Source organism: Pocillopora damicornis, chromosome 5 (genome assembly GCF_964200805.1).
Source record: "Pocillopora damicornis chromosome 5, jaPocDami1.2, whole genome shotgun sequence".
In the NCBI taxonomy this organism is placed as follows: Eukaryota; Metazoa; Cnidaria; class Anthozoa; order Scleractinia; family Pocilloporidae; genus Pocillopora; species Pocillopora damicornis.
This window is the reverse complement of record NC_142674.1, coordinates 4,682,650-4,689,691: the sequence shown is the minus strand read 5'-3', so window position 1 is coordinate 4,689,691 and position 7,042 is coordinate 4,682,650. Positions and strand designations below refer to the sequence as shown.

General features: G+C 36.2%; 1 non-coding gene across 1 annotated transcript; it reads left to right on the top strand.

Moving 5' to 3' along the window:
* Window positions 1-4,818: 4,818 nt before the first annotated feature.
* On the top strand, window positions 4,819-6,969 carry LOC113679936 (uncharacterized). The gene is made up of 4 exons (XR_016187019.1): window positions 4,819-4,833; window positions 5,172-5,567; window positions 6,201-6,395; window positions 6,540-6,969. It is a non-coding gene; the product is annotated as an uncharacterized LOC113679936 (transcript).
* Window positions 6,970-7,042: the final 73 nt, after the last annotated feature.

Sequence of the window (7,042 nt, the reverse complement as noted above, 5' to 3'; positions counted from 1 at the left end):
AGTACTGTCTGCAGTTAGTTATATATATATATATATATATATATATATATATATATATATATATATATAGATATGAAAGTTATTTGTAAGAGACGCAGTGGCATAGTGAATTACGCGCTGAACTCCAGAGAACTGGAGATCCGTGTGGAAGCTCTTGCAATGTCTCTGAGTTGTGCTCTTGGGCGAGGCACTTTCTTTTCAGTGCCCCTCTTCAAGTCTACATGGGAGCCACAAAACTGTTAGGGAAGCCTTCATTTTATGGTCAGTTGCTTCGTTACACACCGTTTATCGCATTTATGGATAACTTATTAGAGATGACATAAACAGCAAGTATAAAATAAGAAATGATACCAGCAGCGAGCGTCGCTAAGTCACTTTAAATACAACTATTCGCGATAAAAGTTATAAAATCAAATAAAAATTTTTGCAGAGACGCATGGTCGCATATATATGCACGATAGCGACAAAAATTCTCAAATGTCACCTTAAATCAACGAAGACAGAACGCCCTTCACCTTTTGTGCCTGATCGATATTTACCATTTCGGTTTGAAATGAGCTGAAGGAATGGGGACAAGTTTTCCTAGCAGCCGCTCGCCAACCGCGAAAACGGCGGGAAATGCTTAAAATACTCAAGATGGCGAACAAGTACTTCTCTATCTCTTTGAGACGTTTCCACCCTTTTTAAGACGGACTTTTTGCTCTTCTTTCGTACAGGTAAGCAATGCCATTTATTTTAATTTTATATCTTAAGCCAACTTGGTTACCGTTGGTTACAGAAGACCATTTTCCCTGAAGAAGATTAGCTCGAGTCGATCGACAAGTTTTATCACGAATCTTTAAAATTAGCAGTGTGAAAGAAAACATCGCACAGTTCACACTGCATGTTTATTGTGCCATTCCTCTTCTCGTTCTTGTATCATTTATATAGTTTTGTGGAGAAGTTTGCTGTTTATAGGAAGAAAACTGAAAGAAAGGACTTTCTGTACCGACATTTGTCAGCAGCGCAGCACTGTTTCGTAATAGCCAAATAAGAGAAACATCCGGAAAGATTTCTGAAAACAGTTCCAAAACAAAGCCTCCCTCCCAAAGATAATTGATGGTTCCGTCATTTCGTTTTCTATTCTGAAACAAATGTAATTAGCATGATGAAGAATAGGGCCATACAGAAATCTTGCTGTAGAACAAGTTTCCCATGGTAACTGTCAAACCGCTGACGTAATTGCTGGGATTAATATCTATCTAGCTTTATCAAAATGCTGGCTCATTGATTAACTTGTATAATTTGCGGGATTAAATCAATTAATAATTATCAGGTCCATATTTCAAAAGTTGTGATTCTACTTACCCTGACAGAGTACTGTTTATTTGACGTGTAAGAACAAAGTCAACGAGTTCAGGAACAATATCCTCCATTTGGTGTAAAAGTATGCATGGATATTTGTCTACAGACATTATCTCTCCTCTCCAAGGAGCTCAAGGAAAAATGTGAGCTTTAACAAACAGATGATGTCCAAGGACAAATAAACAAGCATATTTTTGCACAAAATAGAGGCTATTGTGTATATTATCCTTCAAATATTTTGCAATGTCTATGAAAAAGTTTTCACAAACATCTTTCTGGGATTTTTTCTTTTGTGTTCTCTGGTTATGAACAAAGAAATATTTTCCTTCTTCTAAAACAATCTTGAATTAAATTTTCAAATGAAGACTCATCATAGTGGACATAAGGTTTGAAAATTGGGGAATTTCACTTGACTGATATCCTTGGATATCCCTTAGTTTTTGGTGTGGAATATTAGATCACTTAATGTGTTTAGACCAATGTGTGTGCGAGCAAAAATATTTGATGGATGGTAATTGACAGTTATTCCATGAGTGTGTGGTGGATATGCGATGGTAAATAGCAAATGAGGTGCATAGTATGGAGTTGGCTATAACCAGTCTTACATCCAACAAGCAGGAATGGAATACCTGTTTTAGTCAATTAAATTATCCACAATGCAAGGTAGAAGTGTTTCAGTTGTCTCCAGCCAAAATTAAATCAAGCTTTGCATAAATTGGGTAAATCATATTTCCATGTGAGATGATTCGGTATATAAATTGGGTAAATTACATTCAATGTGAGGTGATTGGGTATATGAGCTGATAACCAGAGGTGAGTGATGCAATCAGAACACTAGAAATGCAATATCGGGAGTTTTACATTTAATAAAACACAATAAACTAATAATGGCATGTCCTGCTGAAACATGTCTTTTTAAAAAAATTTTTCTGGTGAATATAAAATAATTTATTTTGATTATATTGTTACCACAATGTTATGGAAGCATTATACAGGTCTATATTATTTTGAACATGTTTACCCACCAGCATGAGGTGTCATATTTTCTGGATCAAATGCTAGGACCCTGATGAAAACTTTCCTTGTAATGTAAAACTGAGTTCAGAAGGTGTTTCAAATCTAGAATATGAGTTATAAGAGAGGGTGAAAGAGCCTTTGGGGTCAGCTGAGTAATCTTGCACGAAGTATTTTCAAATAATTAGACCAGCCTAGAAAACAAGAGAATAAAGAACAGATCTAAGAAAGAAACCATTAACACATAAAACAAGAAAGGGGAATGATGTCAATAATGGATGAGATAATGACTTACAAAGTGATTCCGTCAGATGTGTTGTATAAAATAAATAAAGTTTTCTTTTATTCATTGTAGATGGATGTGATGAAGAGAGAACAATGACATGCTCAAATATCTGCATCAAGAAATGTACAATCCACATTATATGAGAAAGTAGGTCAATAAAAGACTGGTTTGTCCTTAGAATACAAGTCAGCTATGTTGCAAGTAAAGGTATGAATTTAGAAATGTATGCTATAATTCAAATCCTGCTATGAATTTCCATAGTGTAGATATTGAAACAGTAGTTCAATTTTTACTCTTCTTGTTAAATGTACTGTACTTAAGCACACATGATATAGCTTACTGAACATTCTTCAGATTCAAACTATTGTAATGTGATTCTTTGTTCATATAAATTAATAATCAATTAAAATTATCAAAGTTCTCCAAGAATCTGGCAATCAAACAAAATCTTCAAGATTTGTGCCAATTAGTGCAAGAACTTGAAGTATTTTTCCTTATATGTTGGGGGATCTATAATCTTCAAAGCTGATCTTAAATAAACTTTGAAGAAAATATCATAAAATCATATGGTATTCTCATTACAAAAGATCTTCAGTCTGTATGAATTTAAGATTCTGGAAAAGAATGCAAGATTGCAAAGATTGCTTCACAAATCTGTTGTGTTGTGTAAACAAAGCAGTGCATGATGTGGCATATTATTGACTGCATCATATCTTTGAGAATCTCCAAATCTGTGAAGAGTTTTAATTTGGTATTTAATTATCTTTACTGATTTGTTTTGATGAAATCTTATCTTAAAGACTGTGACCAATTTCATTTTTTGCAAGAAACTGTTTATGGCTTTCTGCTATTATGCTATTCTGCACAATAGTTTTATATATGTTAAGCTTTGGCAGCTGACTTATTACAGAGAAGGGTCTCTAATCTAGGTTGAAAAAACCTGACAAGGTTGGGTCATTTCCAACCCAACCAATCAGTTAACATTGTATGAGTGTGCACAAAACTGAAATCTAGTATAGAGAATCCTCTCCTTAAAGTTGAAATAAAATGTTAATATGTGCTGTACTAGGTAAGACCTAAGGGCTGCAGTGACCTCTAAAGGTTACATGGGGGTTTTTACGAGTGGTTAATTTAGGTACATTAAGAACATCATTTGCGCATGTATGTATATGTATTTATAGGCTCATTCTGCCAGATCTCATTCTGGTTTCCCTAATGAAGCAACTAGAATTAAGTGTTAATGCCCTCCCCCCCCCCCCCCATGGGAATTTCAGTCATTGAGTTACCTCCACTATTACTTTAGGCTTCCATGATAATTTGCTGGTACCCATTTATACTCTTGGTTGGAGAAAGACACTGTGAAAGAAAAGTGTTCTGCCCAAGAACACAACACAGGGGAGAGGAAACCCAGACCAGGTCTTGAAAAAGAACCTCTTGACCTGGAGTCTAGCGCACCGGCTAACCATTAGGCCAAAGCATCTCCCACTTTTTAGGTTTGTGTGTATTGGTAGAGATCCTTAAAGACCCCTAGAAACTGTTAACCCTGAAAAATCATAAAAGAACCTGTCACCCTAAATTTATCGAGTGGAATGAACCTTCTGAAGATGCTTTTCTAGTTCTAAACTAGACATTGAGATACTAAACCTACCCCGTCCTTTCCATACTCACTATTTTCTAGCTGGCAACTGATATTTCTATCAAAGCTCAGCTTTAACTCATGAGTGAGAAATCAGTAGGTAAAATTGAAGCAGAGGCTGTCAAAGAAATCATAATTTTCAAAGCAATCATTTAAAACCTACTCTACTCCATATAATAGCACTTGCCTATAGCCTGTATTATTTTTATAAAATTACCCAGACAAAGTCATAGAATGAATGATGTTGAATCACAGTTGAGATTATTGGCCCACCTTGTCTAATATAACATTGAATTTAGACAAAATTTCATACACCTACTGCAGAAAATCGCTTGGTGAACATTGCAGTCTAAAGAATGAAACTGGGATGACCTTTGGTCCTCATTATTAACCATCAAGATCATATAAAGCTTATCTTATTTTCCTCTATTCAAACAGCATCATGAATGTCACAAAACGTGAAAAATACTTTATGAAGTACCTATTGAGCTGTAACAGCCACTGCACATTATGAAGTAAAATACATGACTACCTGAATATGTACTTTGTTCAAGTATACATTTTACATATTTACTAAGGTAGCACACTATATATGTGTATTGTCACATATGTTTTGTAGACATCAGTATCATAAATAAGAAATGCATGTATTGTAATGAAGGCTTGAAGGCTTGGCTGTCAGTGCATTTTAAGATAGGGTGAGATGGAAGATTTCATATGAGAGCCAACTCTTATGGCAGTTACAAACCACTAATTGAGAAAATTATCCTTTACAGCTAAATCTCCGGTAACTTGATTATCAAAATCCACACACGGAAATTATCATCAATCGCATGTACTTAGTAAAAACTTTGTCAAGCTAAGTGTATAACGGATTTATGAACAACAAAGTTTACTCATGATTACTTTTCAGAAGAGTCATCGTTAGTCTCTTATGCCGAGAGTCATTTCAGATTGTATGATGGAGTGGAAACGTTTCTCTTGTTCATTGGTTATCCACGTAGCATTCATAGTTTAGTGGGAGCCCTATTGGATGCTCACCCAGAAATAATTATATCACACGAATATGGTGTGCTAGGAAAATGGGAAAAATACCGCTCAGCGCGGTTGAAGAAAAAGAAAAACCTACAAAAATACGCACTGTTCTATGACCTTCATCAGTTTTCCTTGAGGGATGCACTATTTGGAAGGCGTGCTACATTCAGTAAGACGCTTCTTGCACCAAAGTTCAGGTACACTTACAATGTGCCTGGTTTATGGCAAGGTGGATATCAAAGGAAAATTAAGGTTAGTTCAGTGAGTCAAAGTTTTAGGTTTTTCTCGTAGTTCTCGAAGACGTTGATGCCCTTTGCTACTGAATGCCCTCACTCACTCTCTCCCCCCCCCCCCCCCACCCACTATACAGTGGCTAACTCCCCTATATAGTGACCCTATCGTGGGTCTGTGTAGGTGTTCTCGGGCAAGATACTTAACCCTTTAACTCCCAAGGTCTCATTAGTCATTCTCCCTACTGTCTGCCATAGAGATCTTGTGATGTTAGTTTGGAGAATTTGGTATTGGATCAGTTTATAATCCCCCAATTGATATTTTTCTTTATTCTCGTCACTTGTCTGCTTGACATTGTATCGATATCGTAAGGAGAAATTCTGTCTTGGTCACTCGTCGGAGTTAAAGGGGTTTTTTTATCAGAACAATACATGTATATGGAATTGTGGTACAAACAAAGTCCATGATAACCAGTTATAGAATTACACTGTATGGCATGCAAAGTGGGGTTCTTATACATGCATAACCGAAATACCAACATCGGTGGCAATCAGGTACAATTGCTAGGAGCAGATATGCTAAGAACATTTTAGTTTTTATAGAACTGAAGCTTTTAAACCCATAGTGAATTATGTTTATTTATTTTGGGTTAAGGTTATCGGCGATAAGCAAGCTGGTAAAACTTCAGAGTTCTTATCAACGGCAATAGACATTCTAAAAGAAATAAGGCAAACCCTCCAAGTACCGCTGAGATTTATACACATTGTCAGGAACCCTTTTGACAACATTGCCACCATGACACTTCGAGAAACAGGAACGCGAGAGGCTGTGATTGAAGAAGGAACGCAAGTAAGGAACGTTGTAGACATTCTTACTCTAAATTTGGTGACATTAATTTGGCGACACATTGAAGTTAACTGGGTTCCAAATCCTCACAAAAGGCATGGCGCTCAAAACTTTCTTTTTTTCTTTTCTTTTCTTCTCATCTAACAGATAAACAATACAGCCCAAGACTTGGAGAAGTCTATTAACCGCTATTTCAAATAAGCGGCTGCAAACCAACGCGTCCGGGAACTTTATGGCGATGAAGTTGTCGATATTGCAGGGCACGAAACTATACTGAGACCCAAAGAAACTCTCCAGAGATTATGCGACCATTTAAACGTCGCATGTTCTGAGGATTACTTCGAGAAATGTAGCAATATCCTGTTTTCAACCCCCTCAATCACAAGACACAAAGTAGTTTGGACTGAGGAACAAAAAGTACGCGTAACACAAATGATGAAGAATTACTCCTTTCTTCGAGAATTTTCTTTCGATAAGTATCCCATATGATACTCTTATCAGGAACATGGGATGAATATGTAGCATACTTGGAACAAAGTGCCACCATTGAAATCAATTATACAGGGTGTACTGATTACTTTCTGGGGATTTAGTTATTTCTGATCCACGAATGAATCTGTCAATGAACCTCAAGAACTAATGACAATCAC